The sequence below is a fragment of the Mustela erminea genome, chromosome 4, assembly GCF_009829155.1.
Source record: "Mustela erminea isolate mMusErm1 chromosome 4, mMusErm1.Pri, whole genome shotgun sequence".
Taxonomy (NCBI): domain Eukaryota; kingdom Metazoa; phylum Chordata; class Mammalia; order Carnivora; family Mustelidae; genus Mustela; species Mustela erminea.
Window position 1 is genome coordinate 33,732,689 of NC_045617.1, and position 20,999 is coordinate 33,753,687.

The following is a 20,999-nucleotide window of genomic DNA, read 5'->3' on the forward strand; positions in this document are numbered from 1 at the left end:
TACGGTCACATTGGAGACTTTCCTTCATAGAACCCCCTCAGTGTTCCACAACCACATGTTAGGAAGAAAATGATGGGCCTGGAAATCTCGTGAACCAGAGTTTGAATTCCATCTCTATCACTTAGTATCTGTGTGACCTTTGGGTGAAGTACTCTCTACCTCAGTTTCCTTATCTGCAAAATGGATCTACGGCTTTTGTAAGGATTATAAATAACAAATATAAATGCTCAGGCATTCAAAAGTAATTTTTAAAGTTGTATTTATTAATACTTTCCTATAGTAAACTAAATAATAGTGTCCTTCAGAGGAAATTTCCACTTGATCTATAAATCTGGATTTAGTGGAGAAAAAACATTTATTGTAGTTATAAATTACTGTGAGTGTGATTTACAGAAATCAGAGTGGCAAGATACCAGATAGTCTGCAGCTACTGTCAAATACAGGGACAGTGGACTCTGATTGCTTCCAGCTATGAACTGTCACCATTAACCTATTTAACTAAAGAATCTTGTTTATCTAAGAGGGCCACTTGTTCTATATGTAGAAACGCAAACACTTTCATCGAGTGATGAAAAGGAGAGTAAGGTGAAAATAAAGGCAGATGTGAATAATGCAAGAGGCAATATTAGCATTTTGGTTTAGAATCTGGACTTGGGTTTGAGTTTGAGGTGGAACAACTTCTGAGTCCTAGCCTTATCATTTTCTAGCTGTTAAGACTTAAAAAGAGGCTTAGAAGTAGCAACTCTTCTATCTAAAAGAAGTTGTGATACTATAAGCATATTTCCTCCTCCATAGTAAGAACTCCACAGTGCTAGCTGTTATCTTTCCTATATCTACTACCACATTCACATAAGATAGAACTATTTTAAGCAACATAACATACCCTTTCTTCCATAAAACAGTTGCAAAATAATAAATGTATACATGAAATGTATTTTAATTTTGAAAATTAGTTTGTAATCATCAAGATAGTATCTAAAAGAAAGTAACCATACCTGTCAATGACAAATTAAGACTCATTCAGTCATATAAAGTTCTGACAAGGGATTTATCAACACTAGATATATATGTGATTAGACTGAATTACGTTTAATAAAAGATAATGTCCTTCCTAAGTCTTTGATACAAACTAATATTGATGATTTCTTACATTTGAAGAATAATTATTCAAATTGCTCACATGTTTATCTCATTTGATCCTCAGCATAAGCACTGTGATATAAATACAGTAGGTTCAGGAATAAAGAACGGAGGCTAAGAAAGACTATGCAACTTCACCAGTACTGCTTGAATAGGAGATGATGAAGCTGAGGCCAGAATGCATGTTTCCTCACATCAATTCAATTTTCAGAATTTTATACCACATTGAACAATTAGGTGTTTTCCCTTCTGTGTTAAAACCGAACTGTGTTGGCATTTCCCCTTTTGTGTTAAAGCCAAGCTGTGATTTTTATATTCCAGATTTTTCAGGGTAAACTCTGTTGGCAATGGTTTTTTGAAGTTTTTTTGTGTGTTTATTTAAGATTTTGTTTATTTATTTGAGAGAGTATGAGCATGAACAGAGAGAGGGGCAGAGGAAGAGGGAGATGCAGACTTCCTGTGAGGCTCAATCCCAGGACCCTGAGATCATGACCTGAGGGGAAGGTAGATGCTTAACCAACAAGGCACCAAGGCACCGAGGCACCCCTGGTTGTTGACCTTAGCTAGTCTTTAAATCACTGTTACCAAGTACAGAAATATCGGCATTGTGTTGAGAATCACTATTGTCTTTGTAAATATGTACTGAATTCTCCAACCTCACTATGTTTAATGCTCGGCAATTAGGTACCAATGGGGAAGAGAAATAGAAATCCCTCTCTAACGGAAGGCCCCTCCTACCTCAAGACTCCAGACAAATACTTGCCATGGTAACCATTTGGTTTAGCATAGTAATCATTTGTTAAATTGTAATATTCAGGAAACTAATGACACTCCAATTTTCTGTTAGAACAATTATTCTAAAACCAGAATAAACCAAACCAGATAAATATTTTAATTTTGTAGCATAGTATCACACAGGGAATTAAATTAATATGGACTCGTTTTCCTTTAGAAAACCCAATGAGGTGTCAAAAAGGAGGTCATTTATATTAGTTACTAGAGCACAAGTCAAATTGGTATTTTTATTAAACTAATTTCAGTAATGATGTTTTAAATAAAAAAGGTTAACAGATATACCTTAAAAATTATATTTACAAGAAAATGTGGTAAAGTGATAACAGTACTGTCATGTGAACAGCTCATATTAAGTCAGAAATTTACATTTACTTCTCTAAAAAACAGATTCCTTACTTGAGGGTGAGGTTACACTGAGTCCTGGGCCCCAATCCAATGATGTGCTAGTAAATGTTTGACACCAACACTAGAGGAGGGGAAAAAAAATCTCTAATTTGTAATATTTGTCATATTCCATAGAATCAGTACTCTCATAGGGCTGATTTCAAGCTACCAATGCAAAGTCATTCAATGTGGAGTTAGAAAGAGAAGGGCACAATAGGCTCTCACTAGTCAAGACAGGCCAGTTCCAATCCACCACTGCCCAAACTCCAGAACCAATTCGAATCTCCAGAGGTAGAAATCAGAAGCATGTATTCTTAAAAAGTTTCCTCAGTGATTTTGCTATAGTCAATCCATAGACCAGTTTTTAGGAATCACTAGGCTAGCTTATGATGCAACTATGAGAGTTTCTGAGATTAAGAAAGGAAAAACATTTGTAAGGCTTTTGCCATGTAGTGCAAAACCAGGTGGAAATGACATTGGCATCACTGTCACCTAGGAAAACTCTGAATCATGGTAAGCATATCTCACTGTTAAATCAAAGCAAACTGTAAGGCATCCTTTTGGATGTATAGCTTTTACGAGCCCAGACAAATGTTAAGTCTTTTTGAAACCTTCCTGAGCCACAAAAAAGTGTTTCCCTCTAATAAAATTGTCACTGAAATCTTCCATGTTTTTAATTTTTTTTTTAAGATTGTATTTGTTTGTCAGAAAGAGAGAGAGAGCGAGCACAAGCGAGAAGGAGAAGCAGGCTCCCCACTGACCAGGAAGCCTGATGCAGCCCTCAATCCCAGGACCCTGGGATCATGACCTGATCCAAAGGCAGATGCCTAACCAACTAAGCCGCCAAGGAGTCACCCACATGCCCAGGTGTTAAAAAACACCTCAGTGTTTTCTAAGGAAGTTATCCAGTCCAGACCTCTGCTGCTGAGAGAGGAATGGCAACTTAGTGATATTTAATTACCCACAATCATGATTTACTTAAGGGCAATTTCAGTGTTTGCTGCAAATTACTCAGTTGAAGCAAACAAAATGCAGGCATTCCCTCTTGTAGACATTCCTCATTTCATATGAATTTATCACATTTAATATTTACATTTTTACCAATCTCCAAGAGATAGAAAAATGAGTTAAGATTAACACTGGTAAATGTCTTTGCCTGGGTCCCCTTGAAAGCCTGAGAGAAAAGGCTTATAGGCAAGTAGTTTATTTGGGAAAGGTGATCTCAGGAAACAGGAGTGAAATCTGAGGGATATCTCAGGGAAAGGAAAGGAAAATCTGAGGGAAAGTCAATGCCCAGATGTGTTACATAGTTAGGCAGTAATTATTCAGTTCTAGTAGGAAGTCTTAGAAGTTTTATGAACATGCACTTCAGAATTGCCCATGGCCACTGAAATAAAGAAGCATTTTTAGTATATTCCCTATTAGCCAAGAATGGCCCTGTGGGCATTAACTCCTTTGCCTCCATTATTTTGTTTGATCATGAATGATAGCCCAGCAGTTCTAAAGGAGTTAGAGAAACCCAGATGGTAAACAAGAAGTAATTGTCCCATGCTGAGGCACTGTCAAGTTAGAACTATAAAAAACCTGGTCAAAGTATGTGTGGACCTGGTCACTACAGTAGTAACTGGAACATAAAAGCCAAGATGAAGTAAAGTGGTACATAAGAGAGGTCTAGGCCCCAGGTAATAATCAGGAAGTTCTGGGAACTTCTAGTTTGTTGCTAGGTTCCATGATCTTATTCTTTGGACTCAGAGGCCTAAAAATACTACTTGATCTAGTTCCAGATCAATCCATAGACTTTTCTACACTTGGAAAATAGCTGGAGGTCAATAGGAGAAAAGACAATCGTGTTCATAAAAGAACAGATTCATTTTTTTTATTTCAAAATATTATATCCTGTAAATAAAGCAAACAAAGCATTCCAGGACCATGCTGAATGAAAGAGCAATAAGACCCCAACAGAGAGACTCCATGTCACATGGAAGAGGAATGGGTAGGAAGAGGAGGCAGAGAAGAAAGGGGCTTTAATATTCTCAATTAAGCCTCTGAAAGAGCTGCCATCAGAGAATGAGTCAACTTTAAATAAGTCTCAGGTCATAAAACGAAAGGCCAACTATGACAATGACAGAGAAGTAACAACCTTTCTGGCTCCGTTTCTATGCCCTTCCCCTTTGCTTTGACTACAGAAAGAAAGTTACTAAGAATAAGGAGGTAAGCAGGTATCAAAGAGTGTAGTAGTTCTTAAACTTTAGCATGTATCATCACCTGGAGCACCTGTTAAAACACACATTGCTGGCTCTGTGCCCAGAGTTCCTGATTCTTTGTCTGACCAGGACCAAAGAAATCATATTCCTAACAACTTCCCAGCTGGTGCTGCTGGTCCACAAGACCATACCACAAGAACCACTGAAATGGCAAAATAGAAAAGAAGGCCCACACTCCCTACCCAGATCCCCACCTACAAAGCTTCAGGTGAGGCAGAGGAAGTAATTGTAATTTTGGATGAAGATGGAAGCATCAAGACATGAGAGTATACACTTTTGATTACTGAATGAAAACTGCATATATCACTTACAGACACGATAGGAGCCTGAGAGAGAACAGAAAATGCATAGAATTAGCCACATTTCCATCTAGTAGCAGACAAGCTAATGCCACTGGAAAAATTTGATGGGGCAGCAAAATAAATAAAGATTCATTCTTATTATATCCCATGATTGTATAAATTACACAGATAGGGTACCACATAACTTGCTTAAAGCAATCAACCTTGTGAAATCTATTTTTATATAAAAAATAAGTTGAGAGATGATTATCAGACATCTGTTGACAATACCAAATTTTACCTACCAAGTTTTACCCACTGAGAAACTCCAATTCATTTAAATTGTATAATAATTAGATTAATATAAAATTCCAGAAACGTTTGGTACCACTTTTCTTTAAAAACAACCCAGATAATTCTGAAGTCTGAGGACATTAGTCAGCACCAGCAGTTCTGGGGCAGAAGTCATCCCCCTGCAACCTTTTCATAAAGAGAAGAAACATTCAAATGGAAAAAAGAAGAGCCTTACATACAGTGCAAGCAGCAGAGCAGAGCAGTTAGGGACTGGAATCTGGAGTTAGATTGCTTGGTTTAAACAGTAGTAACCTTGGGCAAGCTATTTAATCTCTCTAAGCCTCATTTTCTCATCTTAAAAATGAGGATAATAATTTCTACTTCATAGGGTTGCTGTGAGGATGAAATGAGATAATGTATATGAAGCACTTAGAACAGTGCCTGCCATAGAGCAACTTTTTAACAAATATTGCTATTATCATTACCACATCGGTCCTCTAGAGAACACTGTAATGCACATATAACACATGATGGGGTAGGAAGTAAAAAGGAATTTCTTATAGGGATGTAAAGTGCCATTGTAGATCTTACTCTACTCTTTCTCTCACTGTCTCTCTCAAAAGGAAATATAATAAATAAGTCTAGCATGGTAGAAGGGACATCCTGAAAGGCTTTGGCACACAATTCACCTTTCAAAACCTCAGTTTCCCCATTTGTAGAATGGTAATCATAAAGCAATCCTTAGATCTGAGGAATGTTGTAAGATGAGGTTAGATTGGAAGACATGGCACGTTGTGAGGAGCCCAGCAGTGAAAAGAGACAGTCATGGAGATAGGAGAAAGTGGTTTTGAAGCGTATCCCCTACACTGAAGCTCTTTTTCTCTTGCAACAGGAAAACTACAAGATCCTCACATCTGGGCTTAGAGGAAAGTAAGAAAGGCGGTCTTTCTTTGGAAAAGTGACTTCTTAAAACACAAGATAAGAAGATTGCAATCAAAATTCCTGTCTACCACTAGTTTTAGGCATATTGTTGAGAATAATCTTAAAGATCAACACATAGAGATCAAAAGAGATAAATTTAATTATTCATAGCATGCAACAGTATGAAATTAATTTTGAGCATAACTTTTGGCCTGAAATATTATCAAGTTTCTACTTCTGGATTTTCTAACTCTATGTTGGTATTTATCAATACTAATGATTACAAGGTAGTAAGTGAAATAGTACTATATAATTAGCAATCTGTGTTTAAAATGCTAAATATTCTGAAACCTGTAAATATCAAGATATTATAATAAATGTGATTGTCATCAAATATTATTAATTTATAAAATACAGACCACATGTAAATTTAATAAATACCTCAGGAAAGAGCTATCTTCAGCACTTCCAAATGTTATAGACACTATTTTGCAGTGAATGGGTATACTGTAACTTTATTTTACCTGCTCTCAGATGAATAAGGTTTGCTTGCATCACCTTGTAGTCATCAGATAAACGAGGATGTAAAAAAGGAAAGGCTATATAGTCCAGCATCACAAGCAGAGATAGCAGGACCCTCATCTATTGACTGTGTGACCTTGCCCACCTCTCCTCTTCTTTAAAAGAAAAATAACTGAACAGGATATCAGGGTCAAATTGAAGGGAAAGGAGAAGAACTGTTAAGTGCAATATATGAATTGATAAGTCATCCAACTCACTGTGACTGATTCCTCCTCTGTAAACTGAGGTATTAGAGTTATCACTAAAACCCTTGAAGCCTGTAAATTCTGTGATTCTAGATTTAAACTGAAAGTACTAAAGTGAAAGTTGAGAAAGCCCACCCTCCCTGGACATCCTTCCTAGACATAGACACCAACTCCCAAATCACATATTAATTTTGTGGACTTTTTCTTCATTGACCGTCAGGCAATGCGGAGACTATTTGGTTGGTACCATTACCTAAGGTAATACACAACTTAAACGCCCTTCTTCTTAAAGAACTCTGAAAACTGTGCACTTAATTGCAATTAAAAAGCTATTAAAATTCAGTACAACTAGGAGACAGACTTTAAGTTTACTCCAGTATTAAAATAAACAACTTTGTAATATAATATATCAGTATGGATTTTATGTTTTTAAAAAAAATGAGGATCCTCAATGGATAGGACTATGTGAAACATTTAAATACTTATGCATAAATTTGCTATTTACTGCAAATCATAGCAGATTATTGGTTTATCTAATAAGTAATCAGTGTATTAAGGGGATTTTAAATTGCAGAAAGTAATTTAAAATGTCCAAGCATGCTTAATGAAAATTATCTCTTTTTAAGATCTCTTTTTTAATTAATAAGTATTTTTCTAAACTTTAAAAGAAGCCAGGTGTTCAATAAGTGAAAATAATGTCTATGAAGTCTAGACATTTTTTTTTTTACATTATTCTGGCTTAGATGGTGTTTTAGGATTAGAAGGGAGCTTTAAATGTGACCCCTTTAATCCCTCAGCATCGCATCTGCCAAGTAGTCATCTAATGAATATTTGAATTCTTCGGTTTCAGGGACTCACTGCCTCTGACCATGATCACGGGTTATTAGAATTCCTTCTAGTCTACCAAAATCCAACCTAAATTTTTAATTTAGAAAATTAACAAAATAAGCAAATAATTTAATGATCAATGTCTAGATTTGGAATAATACTCCAATAAGAGCAAATGACTTGCTAGTTTAACTCAATTGTGACTGAAGTCATGTGGCATTATGCAAACTGCACAACACAGGTGGAACAAATTTCCATGATATTGTTCTTGGCATTGCAGAAACCAACTGTCCTCATGCCCCCCCAAGGCTGACAGAGCCTACAACTGGCCATGGGCCAGTGTAAGTCCTAAGGAACAACAATCAATGAGCCCTGCTCTGCCTGAGTCAATGAAAATGAGGCCTCAGTAAATATTAGACATGAGCTCAAAGGACTGGAATTTGTCTGTTAGCCAAAGCTCATGTCTTCCCTGGCACCAATGTTCCTAAGCCCCAGGCCGGACCCTATGTCCCACTATTCATACCAGTCTCTATTTCTGGGCTTCAATCATGCTTTGCACTTTATATTAATCTCGATATCCTAAATTCTAGTCCATTTGCCTGGGATCCCAACACTATGCCTCCCTCTGATCTCCTTAATGGGGCTGGACCTAGATTTCTAGTTCTATCTAGATCTGTTTTCCCAGAAACCAGCTACCTCTGCCTGTCTATAATTATGTACTCTCATCAGATATACTTCTATGGCTGGGTCCCTACTCATCATTTTAAAAGAAACTGTGATGTTAATGGAAGATGGCCTTAGACTTGAACTTCTCCTTGAACATTGGAATATGGACTTCTGACAACACTCCCTAGGTGTCAACTTTATTGCCATGTTAATCTCTCTTAGAGATGTCATGAGAGAATAAAAAGAGTCCTGGCCCAAGTAAATTTTCCAAGCCTTGCCCCCACCTGCATCTGACTTAATATACTCATATGCTACTGAGGTCCCCAACTGCCTAGTGCTAGAACCCCTATTAGTTTAAAAGATAACAAATTTAAAGAGGGAAATATTCTTTAAAGATCTATAGAAGGTTGATTCAGACTAAGGTACAAGGATTAAAAAAATAATAATAACAGTAGTTTAGTGAATAATTACGAATACACATTCCCTGAGCAGGAGTTCTACAGGCTTGATAAAAGAGGATGCTTTTTAAGCTAAGTGGATCTAATAGTTACAAAGTGAAGCAAACAAAAAATTTCTAAGCTAAGTAGGGAGATATTTTTAAGCAGAAAGATCAGACTATTGTTCAGTAAATCACATCCTATAAGTGACTTCAGCCAGGCAAAAGTCACAACCCTGCTTTTGTAATCCCACCACTGTATGAAAATACTCCCCTTCTAACACCCTTGTTATATATATGTGGTAACGATATTTTCTCTTGCATTTTTCTCTATCTCTGGGAATAGATCTTGTCTCCACAAACAGATTATAAAGCCCATACCTTACTTATCATACCAGGAATGGTTTCCATAGACAATAAATTCTTATTGAATTGAATGGAATCCAACTGAATTAAAACAAATTAGGATAAAAGGGACATTATATAACAGATGAATTAAGTTGGCAAAGGAGTTAAATCAGATGCTTAATAGAATTCTGAGACTGAATAACTTGGAGAAAGGCTGACAATGATATTGCCCAAACTAGAAAAGTGTGGAACAACTATAATTCAGGCAAGTGCTATCAGTTGTGGACTGTGAGTAGCAGAATAATGGCCCCATAAAGACATTTACCTCCTAATCTCTGGAACATATTATCTTAAAATCAAATGGAACTCTGCAGGTGTGACTAAAAATCTTTAGATGTGAGGTTATCCTGGATTACCCAGGTGGGCACAATGTGATCACTGGACATTGGAAGAGGGAAACAGAAGAGTGGGTCAAAGAGATGACAGGGAACAATGAGAGATTTGAAGCACAAGAGGATTCAACTTGCCTTTGCAGGCTTTGAAGATTGTGGAAGTGGATCATGAACTAAGGAATGTAAAGTGGGCTTCAGAAACTGGAAATGGCCTTTGGCTGATAGGCCAGGAAGAAATTGAGGGTCTCAGTCTTAAAACCAGAAGGAACTAAATTCTACCATCAACTCAAATAAGCAGGAAAGAGATTCTCCCCTAAAACCTCCCCCAAAACAGTCTGCCAACACGCTTGGTTTTCATCTGTTCAGATCTGTCCTGGACTTCTTACCTACTGGAACGTAAAATAACAAATCTATGTTATTTTAGTCTACTAAGTTTACAGAAATATGTTACAGTAGTGACAGGAAACTAACAAAGGAAGAGATGTTTTCTATACCACCCCTGGCTGGATAGTCAGAGTGACTGAGGCTGGTTTAGAAATCACACATTAACTGTATGGTTTGGGGAGTACAGGCTCAAAGGCAGAGATCAGGAGACATTTCTGAAGCAAATAGTGGGTGGTCCTACCCAAAAAAACTATCAAATTTAGTTCTTCAACTCTTCGTCATTGTTTTGTTCCCTCTAATTTTCCACCTTTTATTTAGCAATTTATTTAACATATCTTATATGGCTGTAGGGATCCAAGGATACAACATACAACATCTTTTCTCAAGTTCATAACTTTGTTAGTACAATGGATATACCAAGAGTTTACACTGTATAAGCAAAAGAGTTGAAAAGTACTTTCATCTGCATTCTCATTTAAACCTTAGCATCTTTCTATGTAGAACATTAATTATACTGTAGACTACAGGTAACCATGGAGTGTGAGTGTAGGTGTATAGGGGTGTGTGTGTCTCTGTGTGTGTGTGTGTGTGTGTGTGTGTGTGTGTTATGTAAGAAAACACATTCAAGTTGGGGCAGAAAAGGGAAAATTCTGAAAGGAAGAAAAAGGATGCTCTGCTAAGCTTTAACTATAGTCTACGCAGTGTACATGTGGCAATGAGTAAGAAATATTTTACTCCCAAAGGAATTCTAAATCGAAATATCCTTTATTTTGATGGACCACAGAATTATTAGCACTAAGTACTTACTAATCTAAATTCTACATAAACTTCTTCACTGCGAGCCATTAATATTCAATGTAGCTTTTGAATTTCTCTAATACCATGGAAAAACCCCAAAATTAGTTTACCAGGATTCAGTGTAGACACAGGAAGTGTATTTATTGCATAGTGAACCTACATCAGACACTGTGTGGAGCACTTTACTGGCCTCACCTCCCTTACCTCAGAACATCCCCATCAGTCACTCATCTCCTAGGCAATACCTTCATCATCAAGGAATTTGAAATTTGGGAAAAATAAGTATGAGGGTCCACTAGTAGAGTAGTATTCAAGAAAAGCAACAATTTAGCAATAAAATTGTTATCACCAGGAGAAACTGGACAGCTGAACAAGTAAGTCAGATAGAGGTATGCAGTATATCGTATTAGTTTTCTACTGCTGCTATAACTTACCAGAAACCTAATGGTTTAAAATAACAAATTTATTATCATATATTTCTGGAGGTAAGAAATCCAAAATCTATCTCACTGAGTTAAAGTCAAGGTGCTGGTATTCTCTGGAGGTTCTAGGAAAAAATTTGTTTCCCTACCTTTTCTAGCTTCTAGAAGATGCCTGTTTTCCTTGGCTGTGACTCCTCCCTCTACCTTCAAGGGCAGCAGGATAGCATTTTCCAATTTCCTTCTCTGACCTTCTCTTTCCTACCTTTCTCTTAAAAGGACCATTGTGGTTACATTAGGCCACCCAGATAATCCAAGATAATCTCCCCATCTCAAGATTCATAATCACATATTCTAAATCCTTTTTGCCATGTATGATAACATAACTCATGGGTTCTGGGAGTTTTCTTGAGGGCAGGAGAGCTACTACTCAGCCTACCATATAAGCATATAAGGTTAGGGTCAGGTGAAGACGAGTTTAACTAAGATCAAGGAACTAATAGTGTAGGTCCAAGTCTGGGTGAAATGCATAAACACATCTCAGAGTAGGTATTAGTGTTTCCAAAAAATGCTCTCTGATACAATATGCATGACTATTAGGAATAAATGAGCTCTCTATGCTGAGGTGAGTGAATGAAGGTTGGTGAAGCAATAAATCCATACTGACTTTTTTTTTTTTTCAGAGATTTTATTTATTTGAGAGAGAGAGAAAAGGGAGAGTGAGAGCGCACAAACAGGGAAGTGGCAGAGGGAGAAGCAGGCTCCCTACTTAACAGGGAGCCCTACCCAATACAGGGCTCCATCCCGGGACCCTGGGATCATGACCTGAGATGAAGGCAGACACTTAACTGACTGAGCCACCCAGGTGCTCCAAATCCATGCTGACTTAAGAAAGCACTCACTCTAAAAGGGGCAAATTCAGTGGAAGGGGGAAAAAATGTGGTGAGTCAAGACTAAAGCGCTTAGTGAAGTCTCTCCAAAGCCTGGGCAATAGCGCTGTATTCAAGAGGCCAAGACATAATTCTCCCAACTACTGGCATTCCTCTTGCACTCATTAACTGGTTTCACATTCCTTCAAGATGTTGTAAAAGATTTTGCTCCGAAATAATTACCTTAAAAGTTCTATGCAGTTCTTGGGGGAAGACACCTCGAGTCAGCCATCTTAGCACTACAAGGTAAAATAATCAGGAAAAGAACAAACCAGTGATGGCCCATAAAAGCTTTGAGTTCCCAGAATTCTCAAGGCCATGCCACTTATAAGGTCTAAATTGCAGGCTATTACTATAAAATATAACTATAATAAAGAAACATCATCGTTGTCAGAGACAGAGGTTAGCTTCAGAACTCAGGAGTAGTCTAAGCATCCTCTCCATCTCACCTAAACTCTGTTACCACACATACCTAACTTGTCTCTTTGCCTTTGGTCTTGCACATTCATATGCCCTCAGTGCCAAGATTAGCTTTCTGAAACACACGTCCAGTCCCTTTATTTTTGATCTTAACCTCTGATAATTCTCAACTCTTTTGTTTAACACACAAGGTCCTAAAAGTGAGGCTACCTACCATTACTCCCTACTCCCCCATTCTGTGTGTTAAACACTTGTCAAAATGGATGTCTTAGGGGCTCCTGTGTGGCTCAGTGGGTTAAGCCACTGCCTTCAGCTTGAGTCCTGATCCCAGGGTCCTGGAATCAAGCCCCGCATCAGGCTCTCTGCTCAGCAGGGAGACTGCGTCTCCCCCATCTCTCTGCTTGCCTCTCTGCCTACTTGTGATTTCTCTCTCTGTCAAATAAATAAATAAAATATTTTTTAAAAAGTGGATGTCTTGGGACGCCTGGGTGGCTCAGTTGGTTAAGTGGCTGCCTTCAGCTCAGGTCATGATCCCAGAGTCCTGGGATTGAGCTCCACACTGGGCTCCCTGCTTAGCGTGCAGGCTTCTTTTCTCTCTGCCTCTGCCTGCCACTTGCCTGTTTGTGGTCGCTCTTTCTCGCTTCACACTCTCTCTCTCTCTGACAAATACATAAATAAAATATTTTTTTAAAAAATGGATGTCTCAGTATTTAAGATACCTTTCTCATTTGTATCTCTGTCTTTGCATATGCTATTCCTTTGGCTTGAAAAAAATGACCAATTCATTCATTGGCTATCTAATTCAAATGCCAATCATTGAACAAAACCTTCCTGATACCAGCTCAGCAAAGTTTTAAATTCTATGTTCTTTCCCATTGCTAGCATAGAGGCATAAAGAAAATGTTCCAAGTACATGGCAAACTTGAACAAAAGTTGTGCCATTATGACTTTCCAAAGGGTTCTTATCAGGTCAGAGCACAGCAAGGGCCCCCAAGAAAGTGGTTTTCAGCATGTGCTGCCCATTAGAATCAACTATGAAGCTTGGAAAAGATAAAAAAAAAATTTTCTAAGTTCCACCCCAAACACACTGGATCAGATCCACAGGAGTGTTATTGAGAGAGCTTGCAAGTTTTTAATAAGCTTCACAAGTGATTCTGATGAAGACAAGAGAGCGAAGATCCTTAACCAGGCTGATGCCACAACAGAGACAGAAAGGCCAAAGTTAGTAATTTGAAGTGTGGAATCAGACTCATAGGAGGTCTATGCTAAGTTCTCAGCTAAACAGGCTGAGAACTTAGGGCACCAGACAGTGAATTCAGGAAACCAAGGTAGAAGCTCTTCTATCTGGACCAAAAAAAATATCAGAATTGGAAGAAGAGTGGAATTCAGTAAGGAATTAGGTGTACTGGGTCTGCCCTAGACCAGTGGGTACCAAACTTGGGGGAAATAAGGCTACAGTAGTCCCTCCACCCTTATCCACGGGGGATATGTTCCAAGACCCCCAGTGGATGTCTGAAACCATAAAAAGTACCAAACACTATTTATATGTTTTTCCCTATGCATACCTATGATAAAGGTTAACTTCTAAATTAAGCAGAGTAAAAGGTTAACAATAATAATAAACTAAAACAACTGTAACAAAATACCATAATAAAAGACATGTGAATGTGGTCTCTTTCTCTCTCTCAAAATAACTTATTATATTGTACTCATCCTTCTTCTTATAATGATGTGACATGATAAAATGCCTATTTGATGAGATGAAGTGAGGCGAATGACATAGGCATTGTGACACAGTGTTAAGCAATTACTGACCTTCAGATGATTCCTCAGAAGGAGGATCATCTGCTTCCCGACTGTGGTTGAAACTGTAGGAAGTGAAACTGCAGATAAGAGGGCCCTACTGTAATTCTAGACCTCACCAAAGAGAGACCTCTTCAAACAGCAACATTGCATCACCAGGAAACTTGTTAGAAAATCAACTTTTTTTTTTTTTTTTTTTTTTTTTTTTTTTTGACAGAGAACACAAGTAGGCAGAGAGACAGGCTCCCTGCTGAGTAGAGAACCCAATGCTGGGCTCGATTCCAGGACCCTGGGATCATGACCCGGGCTTAAGGCAGAAGCTTTAGCCCACTGAGCCACGCAGGAGCCCCAGAAAAGAATCTTGAGCCCCATCTCAGACCTATTGAATCTGATTTTAACCAAATCCCCAGGTGATATAAAAGCAGCATCAAGGTTAGTAAAGCACCCTAGCCTGGCTCCAGATGACGCCAATTCTGTCTGGCCATACTCTGAGAAGCAAGAGTCTTGACCTACAAATGAGCAGGTGGAAGAATTGCAAATATTACCAGTGTGAGAATGTGAGGGCAGGAATCTTAGTCAATTACTTTATCTCAACACTTAGCACAGGACCTTGGGAAATGACAATACAGTGAATTGGTCAAAACCTGAGGATTTGAAGCTGGTTCAAGTCTAACACTGCTTACTCACCAGCTCTGTGGTATTGTCAAAATACTTAATTTCTTTGTTGTTTCAGTTTCTCGTCTAGAATATAGACATAGCTGCCTCATAAGAATGAGGGAAGGATACCATGTTATTTTTGCTAACATTGTAAGTGCTCAATAGATCATGAAAGAAAAATTAACAGATAATCAATTATTGATTTGTTGCTATATGGACTGATTTCTGATGAGGAAAAGAGCTCCAAAATTCCAGTGGTATAAATTATCTTTCTCTGACTCATAATCTAATGAGAAGAATGACTGAAATCTTGATGACTGGCAGACATTCCAAGCATTAAACTTCTTAGAGTATTAGTAAGTGTCTCCTAAGTGATGGGTGAAAGAACTATCTAAAGCAAGATGATTGCCAACCTTTTCGGATTGATGACACCAAACTGATGTTAATGGGATCTCAAAGCTCTCTTGTTCTCCCCCAAATACCTAAGAAGGACATTTTTTTTTTCCATGGCTTATTTTCATTAAATTAAATTTAAATTGATCTATTTGACAATATTTTGACGTTTTTGCATTTTAGAGTGTTGCAAATCTGGACAAGAATCTCTTCCATAATAAACAATACGGATTCAAAGAGACACATTCTGTTTTATGTTAATCCCTAAAATAGCTTCCTTATTTTTGCTTTTAAGTTTTTAAAAAACTTTTACTCCTTTCTCCCCATAATAATGCTACAGTTGTTATTTTTTTTCTTAAATCTTAGAAAAGTTTGTTATGCCTGCCTGACAGATAAAGAAATGGAAAATAATATTAAGTGCTCAAAGTGACATAGCTGGTTTGTGGCCAAAATGGGACTAGAACTCAAGTTTCCTAAGTCCCAGCCATTTCTTTGAGCTACCACCAACACCACTGCCACCATCTGATTGCCACATATTATCTAGGATCCAAGTCAAAACCAGGTCACCTGTTCCGTTACCAAATTCCTCCCCTAACCAAGTGCCCTTTCCCAAAAAGCATGTTGGAGGTATCACAAAGGCAACAGCTTCCTAAGTATATGTGAAAAACTTTTTTTATTTTGTTAAAGTAACTTTTCAGTTCTAGAAGTTAGAAGTCAAATTTGGAGGTGTGACTTAATTTTTCTTTTATTTGGAATTTTGCACAAATTATGGTGGAATATAATTTCTTCTTGTTTCACTAGTTCATTCCTTCATAAACACTACATTTGCCTATAGATTTCTCAACTTTCTTTAGAAAATTATCAAAGCTATAAAAGTCAGTTTTAAAAAGTATTCCTGTGCATTTCAATTTAAAATACCAAGTTTTATTAAGGACCTTAGCACTTGGGTTTGAGAAATGAGTAAAAATCTTTGACCAACAAATGGTAAATCAGTGAGAGCTTATTAATAGTGATTAATATTTAAATCCTCAAAAATCCCCATATAGTGCACCAGACAACATGTTTTAAAAAAAAAAATCACTATAAAGATTCCAATTTAGTCATTAAACTTTCGAATTAATACTATGAAACGTTTTTCCCCAAAGTCAGTATACATTTTTAAACTACTACTAGTGGCTCTGTGGAGTCTCTAAGGTTATATAATTCATGACAGAACAAACCTAGAATCATTAAAGAAAAACTGACAACTCTAAACCGACAAGTGTAAGAAATTCTAAAGTTGCACTGACAATTCAGATCTACTTCCTTTCATGTCCAGATTCACTTAATATCTCATTTGATTTTCAAACCTTCCCTCAGAAGCAACTGGAACAAAACCATGAGGGAGCTCAATCTCCATTTGGGCATGTAACCCTTTTACAAACACAATTACAGCCAAACACCATTGTAACCTGATTTGCATTTGCACTAACTAAGTTACAAAGCACATTGAAAATGCCTGCTATGCATACTACAGACTTATTAGGAGGATATATTGCAGGGCTTCTGTGAACCCTAATTAAAAAGGTTTTATCTTTCCCCTCTGGTCCACTGAAATTGTTCAAATGCCTTGCCTGCTACAACTTTGCTCAAAAACAGTTTTCAAACATGTGATCAGAGGAAGGCAACTATTTCAGGTGGCATGATTCTGTTTCCACAGTGGACAAGGCCAGAGAGACAAAGTTTCAGTCTAAACTTTGAGCTTCCTTTCCTTTGTTATTTTGTGTTGCAACCTTAGCATTATCCAACTGTGGACTTTTATCTGTGAATATCTAAATCCTGTCTTGTGGAAAACTAATTACTGAACCACTGAGAGCTTCATAATGTCCTGCATTTAAGTCCTGAGCATCATACATAATGCATAGGCAGCAGTCTCTGCACTCTGATTACAGAACACTGTCATTAAGTGAGCAAATTAAAGATGTGAATAATTCACTGGCTGAGCTTATTGTCAGTGCTGCATTGTGAAATTAGAATTTCTAATAAGTACTGCAATTTTTTTAACCCAATTAACACAGAGAACATCTTGAGACTGATTAGTACAATAAAAATTATTACCTTATTCTTTTGCTTCACAACAGCCAAATTAAATACTGTACTTAATTATGCAGCATTCATTCCTTCTCTGCTAAAAAAAAAAAAACACCCTATCATTTTAATAAGAGTTCTAATATTTGTATGTGAGCTAAAAATATAACACATGCATCTGTAGCTCACCGTCTTTTTGCAAAGTTTTTTTTTAAGAGTCTAAACATCAGTATTATCACCAGTGGTGGATTATGATGATACTAGTCTATTCTTAAACCAAATATTCTACCTAAAAAACAAACAGTACACACAGAATCGACAAAGTAACTAACCTCCCCAAATTGAGTTGAATATATTATACCTCTGCTTTTATCTTAGCTTTTTAGATGCAGATTAACACAGATTTGCCCCCACTATACTGTTTGTGATTGAGGCTGAAACATATATTTAAGAAAATTAATTGTTTAGGAAAAAAATTAAGTATCTGTAACAGTGGGTCTTACCTCAGATGCTCATTTAGCACACAGTGATCTGTCTCACTCCTGCCAGGCAAGTGGGAAAGTCCAGTTTATGCTCGGCATGATGATCCTACGCAGAGAGTGTCTGCTGCCATGTTAAATAAAGAAAATGATCATTTAAACCGGGGCTTTTGTCTCCCAATATTTCCTCCTGCTGCCCCTTTCGAATCAAAGCCCAGAGAGGCAGGCACATCTGGCGGCAGTCCCTGCCCCTGACCGCAGCTGCCTCTGGAGAGCTCCCCCCTTCCTTTCCAGCTCCTCTGCATCCCCTTCCTGGGCAACTTCAGCCCCCTAAAATGGGGGAAAGAAACGATGACATTGCAGGCAGAATATGAGATTGTTTGCTCAGCCTCTGCAGCCACCTCCTTCCTGTCTAGATATTTTACAGAAAGGGAATGAGAAGGGGGAAACAGCGAAGGTGCTCTGAAAATCAGTCAGACACAATGCAATAGGGAGATGGAGAGGAGGGAAAGGAGAATGAGAGAGCGAGAGAGTGTGTGTGTAAGGGGGGTGGCTGTCAGTGCAGATAAATCTGCATATGGAAATTAGGGTTATCCTGGGTACAGTTTTATTTAACTATGATCTACTGTTTTTTTAATTAGACCAGAATTTTAGCAAAGGAAAGGAAGAAAGAGTCTTGAAATCAGAAAGAGCAACTTCTAATTCAATAGACTTAAAATTTCACAGCATCTGCAAATAGCAGATCTAGAAGTTGTAGGAAAGAGAAAAGAACAAAAAAAACCAAGGCATTTCCCCCCTTGTTTTGTTTGATAAACAGAAGACCTCCTACCTGTCCAAAAAAAAAAGAAAAAAAGAAAGAAAAGGAAATTGGGATGAGAATGTGAAGAATTTGAAAGGAAGGAAAAAAGAAAAACAAAAAACAAAAATACCTTTCATGGTCTGTGTAAAATTTGTCCTTAAATAATGGAAAAATCATATGGGACAAAGGAATTATCAAAAGTAGATGATTGGCATTTTTTAAGGAAACCAGTAGCAATATATTTCTGCATTTTATGAGGCATGTTTTTTCTTTCCTTGGAGATCACCTTTCACAACTCTAAACCAAGGCAAAATGCTACTGACTATAATCAGTCTACAGATGTCACTAACACCAGTTAACTACTCCTTTTGGGGTGCTGAAGATAAAACAATGAGGCAGAGTGACCAAAGACTCCAGGAGGGTAGATGGTGTGCCCAGCACTGAGTCCTCCACTGGAGGCTGGTAGGATAGCAATTTGATCAGAAGGAAGCAAGAGTTATTTCTGTAATCTGTCAGGGGGATTTGCATGGAATCAACTAACATTTTCCTACTATCAAACAGTTATCAAACACCTATAACATGGCAAGCATTGTGGATAAACACTGCATGGGTCCTGCTCTCAAGAACTCCAAACTAAATTGGAAAAATAAATAAAAAATGAGATAATACCACAGTTTTATAAACAAAGGAGTGGTTGGCATAGTCTTGATTTGAGCAGTATAAGGAGATGTCAATAACCTCAGAGCTCTCCATCCACTGAGCTGACTGGGTCCCTCAAGATCAGCTCAGGCACTCTAAGCAAGTTACTTTGTCCCTTTGAACTTTAGTTTCTTCACCTGTAAAATACCTGTTTTTTAAGTTTAAGATTATATAATAAAAATAAAACATTACATTTTTGTCTGGCTTATGTTAATTGCTCAAAAAATAGCAAGTCAATTCTCAGTTCAGCTGGCACCTCTTCTGTGAATCTTTACTCAACATCTGCAAACAGGCTCAGAGGCTTTTTCTGCAATGCTCCCACTGTTCTCCACTATATCATTATAATTTTCAGCAGGTATATTGCTATACCAGTAGATCTCAACTAGGGGCCATTTTGCCCTCTAGGGGACATTGGACAATATCTAGAGACATTACTAATTTTGACAACAGGAGAAGGAGGGTTGCTATTGGCATCTAATAGGCAGAGAGGCCAGGGATGCTAATCTAGAATACACAGGACAGCCTCCCAGAACAAAGAATTATCAGATGTCAATAGTGTAGCAATAAGCGTAACTAAGGTACCAGGGGTCCTTAGACAAAAGGCTGATTCTAGATCCAGGGCAGGAAATATATAGGATAAGCCTAGAACATCTTGAGGTGCTAGAAAGAAGTGTTCAAAAACAAAAACAAAAAAATACATCAATAGGGTATGTTACAGGGGTAAAGGAACCATTTGAAAGAGCTCCCAATAACTAAACTTAGAATTGACTGAGCAACAGAAATATAAAGTTGTTTGGGTTATAACCCAAAGTATGATATAAATACATATACATGAGTCCATACCGATATAAAAATAATGAAAAATAAATAGAAGAGACAAATCTTCTTTGCAGAAGAATTCCAAATAATTTATGTAAATAATCCTCCCTGAATAATACAGAGCATAATTCTTCACTCCTTGAGTGCAGGCTGTTCATTGTAACTTCCATAGTGGAGGTAGGGACAGGACTCAGGAGAATAACTTTAGAGTGGAGAAACCTGACCTAACACTACTTCAGCCAGGTGATCAAGATTAACATCAACGACGATAAATCATGGGCGCCTGGGTGGCTCAATTGGTTGACCGACTGCCTTTGGCTCAGGACACGATCCTGGAGTCACAAGATTGAGTCCCGTATTGAGCTCCCAGCTCAGTGGGACATCTGCTTCTCCCTCTGACCTTTTCCCCCTCTAATGCTCTCTCTCATTCTCTCTCTCTCTCTCTCTCAAATAAATAAATAAAATATAAAAAACATTAAAAAATTATAAATCATGATCACATATGTACCCTAACCCCAGTCTGGTTATGAAAACAAAACAACAACAATAACAACAAAAATCAGCCAAATTCCAATAGAGGGACATTCTACAAAACACCTGACCAAGATACCTCAAAACTATCAAGGGTATCAAAAATAAGAAAAGTCTGAGAAACTGTCACCCAGGAGGAGTCTCAAGAGATAAGAACACTATATGTAATGTGGTGTAATCCTGGATGGGATCCTTAAACAAAAAAGAAACATTAAGAAAAATTTTTTAAAAATGCAAATAGAGTGTGAACTTTAATTAATAATTTATCAATAGGTTTATTAATTGT

The 20,999-nt window shown here is 37.5% G+C and overlaps 1 long non-coding RNA gene across 3 annotated transcripts in view; it reads right to left on the reverse strand.

Moving 5' to 3' along the window:
* Positions 1-20,999, reverse strand: part of LOC116588206 — a 932,011-nt gene that overhangs the window by 891,444 nt on the left and 19,568 nt on the right. For 2 of the 3 annotated variants that reach the window (XR_004284840.1, XR_004284842.1), the window contains exon 1: positions 17,890-18,386. This is a non-coding gene — a long non-coding RNA (uncharacterized LOC116588206). Of the gene's footprint in view, positions 1-17,889; positions 18,387-20,999 lie in introns of those variants that run through there. The other variant, XR_004284841.1, reaches the window with a different exon arrangement.